This window comes from Pelobates fuscus, chromosome 5, assembly GCF_036172605.1.
Source record: "Pelobates fuscus isolate aPelFus1 chromosome 5, aPelFus1.pri, whole genome shotgun sequence".
NCBI lineage: Eukaryota > Metazoa > Chordata > Amphibia > Anura > Pelobatidae > Pelobates > Pelobates fuscus.
The window spans coordinates 117,777,729-117,793,178 of NC_086321.1; the positions used below are offsets into that span (position 1 = coordinate 117,777,729).

The 15,450-nt window shown below is 43.6% G+C and overlaps 1 protein-coding gene across 1 annotated transcript in view; it reads right to left on the minus strand.

The window, feature by feature from the left end:
- SUSD2 (sushi domain containing 2) overlaps window positions 1-15,450 on the minus strand; it is a 254,407-nt gene that overhangs the window by 170,450 nt on the left and 68,507 nt on the right. The window lies entirely within an intron of this gene.

A 15,450-nucleotide genomic window follows, 5' to 3' on the forward strand; every position in this document is an offset into this window, starting at 1 on the left:
CATTATGCACAAGTACAGTTACAATTGAATATTGTGCCATACATAGGATTCCAAGCGGAATTAACACATATATATGTTATATATATATTGGTCACGTGAAAAAAAGACACCCTCTTGGAATTCTATGGTTTGACATATGAGGACATAATAACATTCATCTGTTCCTTGGCAGGTCTTCAAATTAGGTAAATACAACACAGGACATATTACACTGTGTCATGATTTTCCACGTTTGAATAATCTTTCTCACTGTAGAATGACTTTACATTGTTTGGAAATGACCGTATAGCAGTTACCAGTTTGATGGGCAGCAAGAATTGCTTAACTATGATCATTGCTGATGTCTTTCCTCCTTGGCATTGTGCTAACAAACATCTGAATGCCCCAGATCAGCAAATTGCTAAAACTTTGCTGGTTTAGAGGTGGCCACGCTTACTAATGATCAATTAATCAAGTGCATTTGATTAGCACTTGACGCTGTATATATTTATATATGCAAATAGGCGGTCCTGGACCCTAATACCAGATTTGTTAAATTGAACGAATAGCCACCCCTGTCAAAGTAATGTCTGGGTTCATGGCGTCATGAAGAGCAATACACATGCTGATCCTGGTCTTCCTACATGGTACAAATAGACTATCTCTGCAGTCACCAAAGCAAACACTGATGTTTTTCAGACAATGTGATATTGCCTAACCTTTATGGTTTATTTATTTATTTTTACATCACATATAGAAAATTACTTGCTTAGTCCCCTAACATACTGAGTACATCAAAATGTTTGAGGTTATTGTTCTTAGATTCCATGTTTTAATTTCATAAAATCTAATTAATTCTCTAAATACCGTATATATTCGAGTATATACGGTAGTTTTACTTTTTCCTCTCTTGTAGGAAAACAGCATACAGGGGCTTTACCCTTTGGGTCTTTGGTCATTTGGGACCCAGGATTTGGCATCTGATACCAGGGCCGGACTGGGAGAATTTTTTTTTTTTATCACAGCGGCCCACTAAGAAAGGGGCGGGGCAGAGAGGGTGTGTTTCGTCATCACCAATGACAAACACGCCCCCTCTCAAAGTGAGCATGTAGGTTCAATGCTCTTCCAGGGCAGACCATGCGCAGAACTCTGCTAAAGAGCTCTAGCATGAGAAAAAAAGCCCTGTATTTGTTATGCACAGTGCAAGCAAATTTAATAACATGCTTGCACTGTGTTTCCTTGCAACTTGTCTCTGGTGTCTCTATAAATGGATACCCGGAGACAAAAGGACCAGGAAAGAGTATTGTGCATGTGTTTGGAGCCTGCTTGTGTGATTGCGTGTGTGTAGAGTGAGCTGATTGTGGTGTGGTATTGTGTAATAAGGTCGGTTTTAGTCGTGTTGTGTTTTTGGTGTAATGTAATGCATATTGTAGTAAGTGTGTGGATGTAGTAAGTGTGTGCATACAGGCTATAGTGTGTGTGTTTGTGTGTGTGTGTGTGTGTGTGTGTGTGTGTATATATATATAAGTGATGTAGTGTTTGTAGGGGTTGTAGAGAGTGTGTGTTTAGAGGTGTAATATGTGTTTGTTTACAATTAATCTAGTGTGTTTATAAGGGATCCATAGTGTGTATTTTAGGAATGTAGTGTGTGTGTGTGTAGATGGCACAGTGTGTGTGTATACAGGAGTCTAGTGTGTGTTTGAAGGACCCAGAATGTGTAGGAGATCTAGTGAGTGTGTGTATATAACGGATTCAGAGTGTTTAAAGGGATCTAGTGTGCGTATATGAGCCAGAGTTGGGTAAGGGATCTGGAACGTAATGTGTTTAAATATGTTCGGAAGTATTGTGTGTGTTTGGTGCAGTGGGTGTCTGTGAGGGATGTAGTGTGTATGTGAAGGGTGCAGTATGTGTGTGCGATGGATGCTGTGTTTGAGGGGTGCTGTGTGTGATGTGTGTGTGGGTGCTGTGTGTGAGGGTGCTGTTTAGGATGTGTTTGAGGGTGCTGTGTATGATGTGTGTAAGGGTGATGGGTGTGAGTGCTGTGTGTGAGAGTCCTGTGTGTGATAGGTGTGAGAGTGCTGTGTTTTAGAGTGCTGTGTGTGATGTGTGTGAGAGTGCTATGTGTGAATATTAGACGGGATTGTGTGTGTTTGGGGGGTAAAAAATAAAAATCAAATTAAGCAGGCATTATGTCCCCCCTCCCTTCTTACCTTTAGCCTGGGAGGACATCATCCCTGGTGGTCCAGTGGGTGAGTGAACTCTAGCCTGCGGGCTAGAGTTCACTCTCGTGAGATCCGGCCGTTGCCATGGCAACGTGCCAGATCTCGCGAGAGGAACCCGGCGAAGCTGCAAGTTAGAGCTCCGCCGGGTCCTCTCCCTCCCTCCCCAGCCGCAGGTCTATTTAAGTAGGCCGGTGAGGGAGAGCTTTGATCTCCCCACCGGCCTTCCATGGAAAACAGCAGGGCCGGCGCTCGGATAGTGCCAGCCCTGCATAGACCGGCACTGGATGTCCTGTGACCTCCACTGCCGGCCTTGGCCCATGGCCACCGCGGCCCACCGGACATTTGCTGTGGACTTTATTAGACAAAGTATGCGTTCCATTTCCTGTTTTGGCATTGCCACACTATTTGTATGTGGCATTGATGCATCATTTTAGTATTTTTTCAATATTTAAATCATGTTTTAATGTTATATTTAAATATTTATATACATTTTATTTATTATTTTATTAAAAGTACAAATAGTGTTGTTTGAACAAAAAAAAACACATTTTCAAAATGTTCTTTTTTTCCATAAAACAAAAGAAAAAACCACACACACACACAAAATTAGAATTGTTCTTTATTTCATATTTTAAATGCTTTTACATGCATTTATACACAGATATACAACCCACTCAACGATAGGCATGTTATTAGACATGGGTGTTCTGCTTTATGAAAACAGTAATTGTAGTTTCAGTGCTGGTGCCTCCGTCCCCTCTGTGGAGGATTTCAGGAGGAAGCTGATGTCCAAATGGAATAGATCTGCCGATTGGGAATATAAAGCCTATTAATCTCCATGTCCCAGGGTAGCCTCATATTGATAGGACTTACAGTTCCAGTTGGCATTTGCCCCCATAACAACATGATGGAGACAGATGTTGCCTTGCATTGTAACTCCCACCGCTGAGTGATATAATCCCATGGTTGAGCATACGTTTTAATCATTTTATCATTATGATGTAGAAAACAAAAGTAAAAACAACCTACCGTATTTCAATGATTCAGAAGACAAATACTTCTTAAGCAAAAGTGCAATGAATGTTCTGCTGCAAAAAAGTCAATATATGATTATAAAGAGAAAACAAATAATAAAAACTATTATTTGAACTATATATTGAAATGTATAGTCAGAGATCATCCTACTTACCTAACTACCATGGGGGTATTAGTAACAACCCTGGTAGTTTGTGTGACAGACAGGATCCTTTGTGTTCCATTGGAGAAGCTTGCGAAGCCTAGTTGGTGCTCAAAGTGTCAAATTTATTTTCCAAGAAACTCACCTGCGTAGAGTCTGGGCCCCACTTCTCACTAACTGTGGGTGCACTAGCTAGGTGAGGTAGATCTTTGGATCTTCTCACCATCCCATAATAAGTTGATAAAGAGAAAAAAATTAATACAACTATTATTTGAACTATATATTTAAATGTATAGTCGGAGATCATCCTACTTACCTAACTACCATGGGGGTATTAGTAACAACCCTGGTAGTGTTGTGTGACAGACAGGATGCTTTGTGTTCCATTGGGGAAGCTTGCAAAGCCTTTTTGGCGCTTTCAGCGTCAAATTTATTTTTCAAGAAACTCACCTGCGTAGAGTCTGGGCCCCACTTCTCACTAACTGTGGGTGCACTAGGGAGGTGAGGTGGTGAGGTAGATCTTTTGATCTTCTCACCATCCCATAAGAAGATTATAAAGAGAAAAAAATAAATAAAACTATTATTTGAACTATATATTGAAATGTATAGTCTGAGATCGTCTTACTTACCCAACTACCATGGGGGTATTAGTAACAACCCTGGTAGTGTTGTGTGACAGACAGGATCCTTTGTGTTCCATTGGAGAAGTTTGCGAAGCCTAGTTGGTGCTCTAAGTGTCAAATTTATTTTCCAAGAAACTAACCTGTGTAGAGTCTGGGCCCCACTTCTCACTAACTGTGGGTGCACTAGCTAGGTTAGGTAGATCTTTGGATCTTCACACCATCCAATAAAAGACCCATTGAATAGGCTTTCAAACCTCCCCCCTCCCCTAGTTTGCAAGTTTGAAAGATCAGTGTGTGTGTGTGCTTGTGTTTCTTTTGTTGTGTGGGTTTTCATTTGGGTGGGGGGAGGGGTGTACAAAAATATGTTCCTGCCGCAAACTTTGCATTTCTCTCTCATGTGTAATATATGAGCACACAAAAAGAGAGAGAGAGATTGACTATGTTATGTAATTAAAATAAATTATTATGTTACGAACTGAGCCTCGTCATGTGTTCTTGGAGGGGCCTGCTGGCCAGCCTCTTACCAAAAGACTATGGGCCCTTTAAAAAAAACTATGTGTTCGTAGGATTTTATATTTGGTTCGGGAACCGTACAGCCGCACAAACCGGAGACCACCCTGGAGTTTGTTCAGCCTAATTGCTACATTGTACCAATTTCCACCGCAGTGTTCCAAGTGTTCATTTGGGTTGCCGCAATTCCTATGGACGACCACGAGGTGGCGGCCATCTTGTTCGCATAAACGCAGGCAGTGGTGTTTGGGCATGAATCTCATGGAACTGAAAACGGACACAGAAACTCCCGAACACCGCTGGACTTCCAGCATCGCCTGCGGTCGTTTCCACAACACTTGTAAAATTGCTGTTCGGTGGAAATGTTCCCACGAACAAGTGGATCAAGTTCCAGGGTAAGACTATTGACTCTGTTCAGTAGTTTGTTTGTTTTTATACTACCGAACTAGACTGACTGCAAGCCCTGATTCTCTGGAACTGTTTTGGGCATGGGATCATGCGGGCGGTCGGTCAAAATTAAGACTTTCAGGAAATTCCTGAACCCCTGAACTGATCTGGGTGATTTTGGGATATGTTGGTCACCCAGATCAGGGCTATCAGGGGATGTGGGGGGGGGGGGGGGGGGGGTTGTGTGTTTTAAGGTATTTTGGGGAGTTTGCAAAAATGTATGTTTTTTCTGTGCTTAGAGATAATTGGATTAGATTACTACAGCTCCTGATCCAATTATCACCCAGGCACATAGGATGGATTATCTGATTTTGTATGGGACTGTCCTGGCCCGGGGAGCCAATGTGATTGTGTGTTTATTTCTACTGTGGTTTACTCTCAGGTCCAGGGGGCAGTGCCCCTTGCATGGGGATTGCCTTAACCCCTTAAGGACCAAACTTATGGAATAAAAGGGAATCATAACATGTCACACATGTCATGTGTCCTTAAGGGGTTAAAGGCCAGTTGTGGTTATTGTGTTCCAGTGCAGTGCTTATGATGCTCGCAAGTACTAGGAAGCAGTGATTGACGGAGGTATTCGGTCGGAGTGCCAGGAGGCACAAATTGCACTTACCAAACTGGATTTGAATGCAGCTTCAAAGAGTCTTCATTAAATTTCTAAAATAAAACATCAATTAGATAGCTTTTAGATTTTGAAAGTAGGATTACAGTCAACACAATTATTAGTTGAATAACTCTACCAGGATTAGTCACTAAACTCCACAATTTTGTCTTTTACATCCAAATAGCAAAAATAAGGCAAAATTATCCTATACATTATCACCGCTTGAACAAAACTGCCTGTATTTTGACAATTGGATTAAACTTACTAAAAATATACTGGGGAATAATGCTGTATGAGTGTGTTTGTGTGTGTGTGAGAGTGTGTGTGTGTTTTACAGTAATCCAATATGCCCCACAACTTTTACACTAAACTGTAGTGGTTGTGGTGATTACAGTATGCCACTAAATAGTGAACAGAATCCAATCATTGTAAATATATATATATATATATATATATATATATATATATATATATAATAAATACACAAGATCCAGTGCACTCTCCTATCTACTAAACAGCAACTTCAATGTTGACAGATTTTATTAGTTTGTAAAAGTTTTTTTTAAAAACACCTAATCTAGGCAAAAAAATGGGGATTTAGTTACATTATATGATCATACATTGCATAAGCCTGCCACAACGTCAATGTACCCCATCTTTGGCAGGTCCTACTCTCACAGTCTAATGTCTGCTCTTATGAGATTAACCACTTACTTGGGAAAAAATTCCATCTGAGGCTCTCTGCAGTACAAGGCTAAATAGGGACCTGAGATGAGGCACCTGTAACAGGGAGGGGTGCAGAACCAAGGAGTTGGCTAGACTCCCAAATATATATAGGAAACATGGGGGGATGGTTGTGTGATGTAATTCCAGTAAAATACAAGTTTAGCAGGCTAAGATTGCCACAAGGCATATGTATGTATATGTGTTTGTAGTATCAGTTAGTTAATTACACGTAGCTAAGATACTGTTATCACTGTACTGACCAGGTGCAGGAATGTAAGAACTGGAATTACGCGTCCCTCTCCTTTGTATCAGATGAGCCACGTGGTTAGACCGGATGGATGAGTTTAGACTCTATTTATTAAATAGGTTAAGGGTATGTGTGGGTGTAGTTAATTGTGGGAGGAGCTACAGTGCTATATAAGGAATGTACTCTATGTATTCAGTACTCAGACTTTGCTGTATTTTGGTGACGCTAGTCCCTCTGAGTCCCGATCGGTGATCCAATAAAGAATCTCTTCCTTCCTGAAGAAACCTGTGTCCATCTCTCTGTGCTTGGCTTCCGTCAGTTTCTCCGGTATCATTTGGTGCATTGGCCGGGAAGCTCATCGTTCAACGGTAGCTGAGAGGCAGAGGCGTGAGACGGTCTATCTTTGCCCACGTTCTCTACGGCTGCACCCCTGAACTTCTGCGTGGACCTCCCTTCGTCTCGGCGCCACTGGTCTGTTGTCCAGGAGATCATCGGCCTCTACGTGAGAAGTGCTGGGGTGTCCCCGTCGATGAGTGTGAACTCAGGTTCAGGAACGAGGAGGTAAGACAACTGCTGTTTTAGACGGCAGGACCCACTAGGGGTATACCGATTGTGCGGTAGGCCCAAAGGGGTTTTGAATCTGTGTATCTGCCCCCTCTGTCGGAGGGAAGGAGCGAAGGCGCACCGCTCGATCGAACGCTCTTTAGTCAGACCGTTTGATTTGGTTAGTCAGGCGGGGTCCTGGTGTAAATAGCCCTAGCCGGACACCGGTGTCTTGTCTAGACTAGCGTTCTAGGGTGTATATTACGTTCGCTAGGTCGGAGGGACCGGGAGACTAAGCGGCGCCTGTGTAAATTCGGTTCGCTAGTTCTCATCCTATCTGGGCTAAGTGGGAAGGCGTGTAAATTTGGAACCCACTAGACTTTTGATAGTGCGACTAAGAGGCGCCTGTGTAAATTCGGTTCTCTAGCTCGCTATATATGTGGTGATTGGGCAGTGTGGCTAACCAAAACGGGTGTATATAGTTTTAGGTAGTCCATTCAAGGTACTGGCCAATAGTTTAGTTGGGAATTGTAAATGTGTTAACGATTGTTTTAGTAAAGTGTATATCTTGTTAGATAGCGCGAGCTCAGCCGTCTAGCGAGAGTGTTAATAGTGTGTTGCTGTATTATAGTGCACGGTACCATAACCCTGTATATTTACTGACATTATATAATAAGTACTAATCATTGTCGTCCATTGCATGTTTAACACCATAACCACTAATAATTGTATTGTGACCTTAACTTGTGCTTTGACCTATGCTAACCGTACTGTAACCGCTATTTGTAAAAGACGATGTTACTGGGGTGTGTTATAGACGGGTAATTCGTATATAGAGAATTATAGCGTGGGTGACTGTATAGTTACGCCAAAGGGCATAATATTGATTATATAGTGACTGGTGTAACAGCTGTGTGTGTACGGGAATTCCCTGAGTGTTTATTGTTATTGTGTACGTTTCACTTGGTAACCGTACCACGTGGTGCTGTTGCCAGAGGAAACGGGTGTGACTGTTGAATAGTACGCGTGTATAGTATTCGTTGTCGACGACGTTCCATTGTTAAGTATGGGTGCGTCGCAGTCAACGATTCCGGATCCCTTAGGATGTATGGTTAAGAATTTTAAAAAGGGATTCAAAGTTTGTGATTTTGGGGTAAAGATGTCTCCTGTACGTTTGGTCACTTTGTGTACTAGGGAGTGGCCTACTTTGGTTGCGGCATGGCCGCCACGTGGCAGTTTGGATCCAACTCTGGTACAGCGCTTACACGTGGCTGTATCGGGTAGGCCTGAACTTTACGGCCAGTTTCCTTATATTGACTGTTGGAGACAGGCCGTAAATGACTCGCCAAAATGGCTCCAGACATGCCACGAGGAGCAGTGTCGCCTCATGGTAGCTAGGACTTGCTCGTCCACTAGGACTGGTGTTAGGCCCATTTTGGACACGCCCCCTGAGTCCGAGATCCCTTTGCCGCCCCCTTACTTTCCGTTAAGAAGAAGTGACGCAAACGCAGGAAGTCCTGCACCCCTCCCCTCATTACCCTCATCCACTTCCGCTTCCTCCTCCAGTACAGGATCCACCCCCCCTCGTACTAAATCTCCCCTTCCGGAACCAGAATCCACCCCCATTAGAAACGAATATCCTGATTTGGCGCCACTTCAGACTTCCGGTCAAGCTTCATCTAGCTCGGCTCGAAGTGTTTTATTTACGACCTTTTCCCAAAACCGACCTCCCACATCCCCATACCCTATCTCTCCCCGACCGGAACCCATGACTGACGCCTCTCTACGTAGCCCCATCCAAACCCGACAGTTGACTGGTGCCCAACAATTAAAGCACTATCAGATGCCTCTTCGTCTGAATCCCGGGTCAGCTTATATCGATGCCGCAGGTCAAATGGCACACGCTGACCCAGTCTTCGTATATGTCCCATTTACCACAACCGATCTTTTAAACTGGAAGACCCATAATTCCTCGTATACTGAGAAACCACAAGCTATGACTGATCTGTTCACCTCAATAGTACAGACGCATAATCCGACATGGGCTGATTGCCAGCAGTTACTAATGACTTTATTTAACAATGAGGAAAGGACAAGAATAAATCAAGCAGCCATTAAAGCATTAGAGGATAGAGCCCGTGCTTTGAACCAAGCCAATCCAGCAGCATGGGCCGCGACACACTATCCCAACACCGATCCCGATTGGAACGTAAATGGTGCTGATATGGTTCAACTCAGAGCCTATAGAGACGCTATAATTGCTGGCATGAAAGCCGGAGGAAAGAAAGCCATTAACATGTCGAAGACAGTTGAGGTGATCCAGAAAAGCGATGAAGCGCCCAGTGTCTTTTATGACCGATTATTGGAGGCATACCGCTTGTATACCCCCTTTAATCCGGAAGACGCAGACAATTCCCGAATGGTTAACTCCGCCTTTGTCAGCCAAGCATACGGAGATATTAAGCGCAAGCTACAAAAGTTAGAAGGGTTTGCAGGTATGTCCATCACCCAACTAATGGAGGTAGCAAATAAGGTCTATATGAACAGGGATACAGAAAGTAAGAAAGAGGAAGAGCGCAAGATGCGTAAAAAGGCTGATATGCTAGCGGTAGCGATCGCAGGCGTAGATAAACGGGGCCCAGATAGAGGCAATAATAGATGGAGTAGGGAGCCTTTGAGTAGGGATCAATGCGCGTATTGCAAGGAAGAAGGGCATTGGAGGAACGAATGTCCGCAAAGAGAGCAGTACGAGAGAGACCAACCCAGGGCAGGCTACGGAAACTTTAGAGGTAGAGCGAGAGGTAGAGGAGGCCCCGGAGGGAGTAATGGTTATAGAGGGAGTAATGGGAACAGAGGAAGTGTTAGGGAAGACAGGTATATTCCAGCAGCGCAAAGGTCCCGCGATAGAGAAGGTAGGGACTTTGTAGGATTGGCTGACACTGTCATGGAGGACTATTGATACCGACCGGGCTCCATCCCCCTTGGTCGAGCGGAGCCTATGGTCGATGTATCAATAGGGGGGAAAAGGAGTGCGTTCATGATCGACACTGGTGCTGAACATTCAGTGGTGACTAATCTAGTTGCTCCTCCATCTGGAAGGACTATTACTGTGATAGGAGCAACTGGAAGAAGTGCTGAAAAACCGGTTCTTAAAAGTCGACTCTGTACATTGGGAGGCCACGTAGTAAAACACCAATTCCTTTATATGCCTGAATGTCCAGTCCAATTGCTGGGACGTGATATGCTATCAAAATTACAAGCGCAGATTACGTTCCTACCAAATGGAACAACATCCTTAAAGTTTAATGGACCTTCAGGTATTATGACTTTATCCGTACCAAAGGAAGAAGAGTGGCGACTTTATACAGTGTTGACTAGCCAAAACCCTAGGAGTGATGAGACATTGTTTAACATACCAGGAGTTTGGGCAGAGAACAACCCACCAGGACTGGCCCGCAATATTCCACCAATAAAAATTGAACTGAAACATGGGGTTTATCCAGTGAGCCTAAGACAATATCACATTCCGCAGAAGGCTAAGAAGAACATCCAATCCTATCTGGATAAGTTCATACGGTATGGTATCCTAAAATTCTGTACTTCCCCCTGGAACACCCCATTGCTGCCTGTTCAAAAGCCCGGTACAGATGAGTATCGACCTGTACAGGACTTAAGAGCAGTCAATGATGCGGTTGTTGGCATACATCCAGTTGTACCCAATCCATATAACCTGCTTGCTTTAATTCCGGGCGGGGCTACTTACTTCACAGTCTTAGATCTCAAAGATGCCTTCTTTTGCCTCCGAATTGCCGCAGAAAGCCAATGTATTTTCGCTTTCCAATGGGAGAACGCTGTAACGGGCTCAAAACGCCAAATGACTTGGACAAGACTGCCCCAAGGGTTTAAAAATTCACCTACCCTATTTGGTTCAGCACTAAGTCAAGATCTACTGGATTTCGAGTCTATCCCAGGAGAATGTGTATTGTTACAATATGTAGATGACTTGTTGATAGCAGCAGATACAAAAGAAAAATGTCAGCAAGCAACGCACGATCTACTACATATTCTCTGGAAGGCAGGATACAAGGTGTCCAGGAAGAAGGCTCAGTTGTGTTTGCCAACTGTCAAGTATCTGGGATTCCATATCTCTGAAGGTCAAAGGATTATGGGGCCAGAGAGAAAAGAAGCTGTCTGCCAAATACCAATACCCAAGAATAGAAGACAAGTGCGAGAATTCTTGGGGGCAGCAGGCTTCTGTAGGATATGGATTCCCAGCTATGCGATACTGGCAAAACCTCTGTACGCAGCCATCAAAGGTACAGAGCACGACCCCTTCTTATGGACCCAAGAACAGCAAACGGCATTTGAAGATGTGAAGAAGGCTTTGATGAGTGCCCCAGCATTAGGTCTACCTGATCACACACGACCATTCTACTTATATGTACACGAGCAAAGAAGAATGGCTGTGGGAGTATTGACACAGTACTTGGGATCATGGCAAAGACCTGTTGCCTACATGTCTAAGCAACTGGATGCAGTGGCCAGCGGACTTCCACCTTGTCTAAGAGCCGTAGCTGCAGCCGCCCTGCTAGTAGCTGAAGCCGATAAACTCACTCTGGGTCAAGAACTTTATGTACGAGTCCCACATGCAGTACAGACGTTGTTGGATTACAAAGGAAATCATTGGTTTAGTAACAGCCGTATGACCAAGTATCAAGCAATGTTGTGTGAAAACCCAAGAGTGCATTTAGAGACTGTAAACACCTTAAATCCAGCTACCCTTTTGCCGCAACCTACTGAAAGTCAACATGATTGTTTGGAAGTAATGGATGAAGTATTTTCAAGTAGACCAGATCTTCGTGATTTTCCCATCCAGAACCCCGATGTTCAATATTACACCGACGGCAGTAGTTATGTGAAAGAAGGGATCCGCTATGCAGGATATGCAGTGACAACAATAGACAAGGTGATAGAAGCTCGGCCACTGGCGAAAGGAACATCAGCACAAAAGGCAGAATTAATAGCACTAACACGAGCGTTACAATTGGCTGAAGGTTTAAGAGTAAATATCTATACGGACTCTAAGTATGCGTTTTTAACCACTCATGCCCACGGAGCTTTGTATAAAGAAAGAGGACTACTGAATTCAGAAGGCAAAGAAATCAAGTACGCAGCTGAAATCCTACAACTATTGGAAGCAGTGTGGGAGCCGAAAGAAGTCGGTATCATACATTGTCGAGCGCATCTGAGAGGAGATGGTGATGTAACCAAGGGAAATCGGATGGCAGATAGTGCAGCTAAGCGTGCTGCTGAATCAGGAAGACAGGAGTATGTGGGGCATATAGCTGCTCTTATACCAACTCCACTGTCCCAATGGACTCCAGTTTATACAGCTCAAGAAGAGGAGTGGTTAAAGACTGAACCGGGAAAGTATTTGGAGAACAAGTGGTATCAGCTAGAAGATGGAAGAATAGTCATACCAGCATCACTAGCGGTAGAAATTGTCCAAAATTATCACAACGGGACACATTCTGGGAGAGACAGTACTGAAGAATCTCTCAGGAAACATTTCTACATACCAAGATTGTCCAACTTGACTCAGGCCATTGTACGCAGATGTGTAACGTGTGCTAAGAATAATGCAAGACAAGGACCAGTAAAGCCACCAGGAGTCCAGTTTATGGGGGGACTCCCCATGTCCGATCTACAAATAGACTTTACAGTAATGCCTAAATCGGGTGGACATCGTTACCTGTTGGTAATTGTGTGCACCTATTCAGGCTGGGTAGAAGCATGTCCTACTCGTACAGAGAAAGCAGGAGAAGTTGTAAGATTCCTGCTACGAGAAATAATACCCCGATATGGACTACCCTGTTCTATAGGATCGGACAATGGTCCAGCTTTTGTTCATCAGTGCCTACAACAACTGACTCATATGCTTGGTATAAAGTGGAGGCTTCATACTGCATATAGACCCCAGAGTTCTGGTAAGGTAGAGAGAATGAATAGAACTATAAAGAACCAGTTGGCTAAAATGTGTCAGGAAACCCAACTTAAGTGGAACGTTCTCTTACCCATAGCTTTATTGCGAATCCGCAGTACCCCTACCAGAAGGATGGGCCTCTCTCCTTTTGAAATCATGTATGGGCGACCACCTCCCGTACTTGGTAACTTAAGGGGGGACTTGAGTCAGTTGGGAGAAGGAATTACCCGGCAGCAGGTTGTAGAGTTGGGTAAGACTATGGAGGAGGTACAGAAATGGGTACAAGATAGATTACCTGTGAATATTTATCCCCCTGTTCATAGTTATCATCCAGGAGACCAAGTGTGGATTAAAGAGTGGAATAATGTACCGTTAGGGCCCAAGTGGAGAGGTCCTTATGTTGTTCTTTTGTCTACCCCTACAGCGATAAAAGTAGCCGAAGTAACTCCGTGGATACATCACTCCAGGGTTAAACCAGCAGCAGTCGATTCTTGGCAAATTACAGCAGATCCAGAGAATCCCTGCAAGATCCGGTTGAAACGCACTACTCAGTCGGAGTAACGAGGAATTATTGTGGATTACAAATTTTATTGTTACAGGTGTGAGTGAGAAGGCCATAATAAAGCCTGTCCGCTTACCAACACATAGTGTATAAGCCAGGAAAGTCTCGAAGGGACACCTGTGAAGACGAGCAGAACTCCATTCCCTGCAGCCCTCACATCCTGGAAGCTGAGGTTCCATCGCACGGACGAAGACTGAGGATGACGGCGAAAGATGTGCTTTTGATTGTGTTTATTTATATGTGTTTTTATATTCAGGAAGGTAGAGGTACCGACACTCCTAGCTGTGAGGTATGCATTAAGACTACGAGAACAGGTAACCATATTTCCCAAACCCTAATTTGGCATTCACAATACGAATGTAAAGGAGAGGTATCAAGATGTAGATACCTAAATATAGACTATAGTGTGTGCCATTTAGGAGTAGGAGAACCTAAGTGCTTCAGTCCAGAGTATCAACCTCGTACAATTTGGTTGACTCTCAGGAATGGAGATCCTCAGGGGACCCTAATTAATAAGACGGTGTTAGAATCCGTACATTCTTCGGGTGTTCTGCTATTTGATGCATGTAAGGCGATATCAAGTGGTAGAAAACCGTGGAATGTATGTGGGGATCTTAGATGGGAGAGGACGTATGGGTCTAATGATAAATATATTTGTCCCAGTAGTAAAAATAAATATGTGAGTCCTAGATGCCCAAATAAAGACTATAACTTTTGTCCATATTGGTCTTGTGTGGGGTGGGCGACTTGGGGACAGACAGTAGATAAAGACATGATAGTGACTAAGTTGCCGACTAGCCCTTATTGTAAGTCTATGGAATGCAACCCAGTCCATATACTTATTAATAACCCCGACAAGTTCCTAGATAAGTATGGAAATTTATTTGGGTTTCAGATATACGGGACGGGTTTAGATCCTGGGACATTATTGTTTATAGGAATAGAGACTGATACGGTATCCTCCCAGACTCATCAAGTATACCATTCCTTTTATGAAGAGATGAGTATAGATAATAAGATCCCCCATAACGCTAAAAACCTGTTCATTGACCTAGCTGAAAGTATTGCCGGTAGTCTTAATGTTACCAACTGCTATGTGTGTGGAGGTACTAACATGGGAGACCAATGGCCTTGGGAAGCAAAGGAGGTAATGTCCGGTTCTGAGGCAGTTGACCAACTAATATCTACACAAGCCGATTATCATTTGAGTGTTAGAGGTAGATCTGAGTGGAGATTAAAGACCTCCATCATAGGTTATGTTTGCATAGCAAGGAAAGGAATAATGTATAATACTTCTGTAGGAGAATTAACTTGTCTAGGGCAAAAAGCTTATGATGATGATACTAAAAATACAACTTGGTGGTCGGCTTCAAATGTCTCAGAACCATCTAACCCGTTTGCTAGATATGCCAGTTTAAAGGATGTGTGGTTTGATTTATCCATCACATCTACCTGGAGAGCCCCAGCAAATTTGTACTGGATCTGTGGTAAGAAAGCCTATTCGGAGTTGCCACAGGACTGGGAAGGGGCATGTGTGTTGGGTATGCTCAAACCATCCTTCTTCTTGTTACCGATTGAAACAGGTGAGACTTTAGGTGTTAAAGTGTATGATGTGAATCATAGGAAGAAAAGGGGACCCTTAGAGATAGGCACCTGGGAAGATAATGAATGGCCTCCCCAGCGTATCATAGATTATTATGGGCCAGCCACGTGGGCAGAAGATGGTACCTTTGGTTATAGAACCCCAATTTATATGCTCAACCGTATTATAAGATTACAGGCGGTGGTTGAGATTATTACTAATGAGACCTCACAAGCACTCAATCT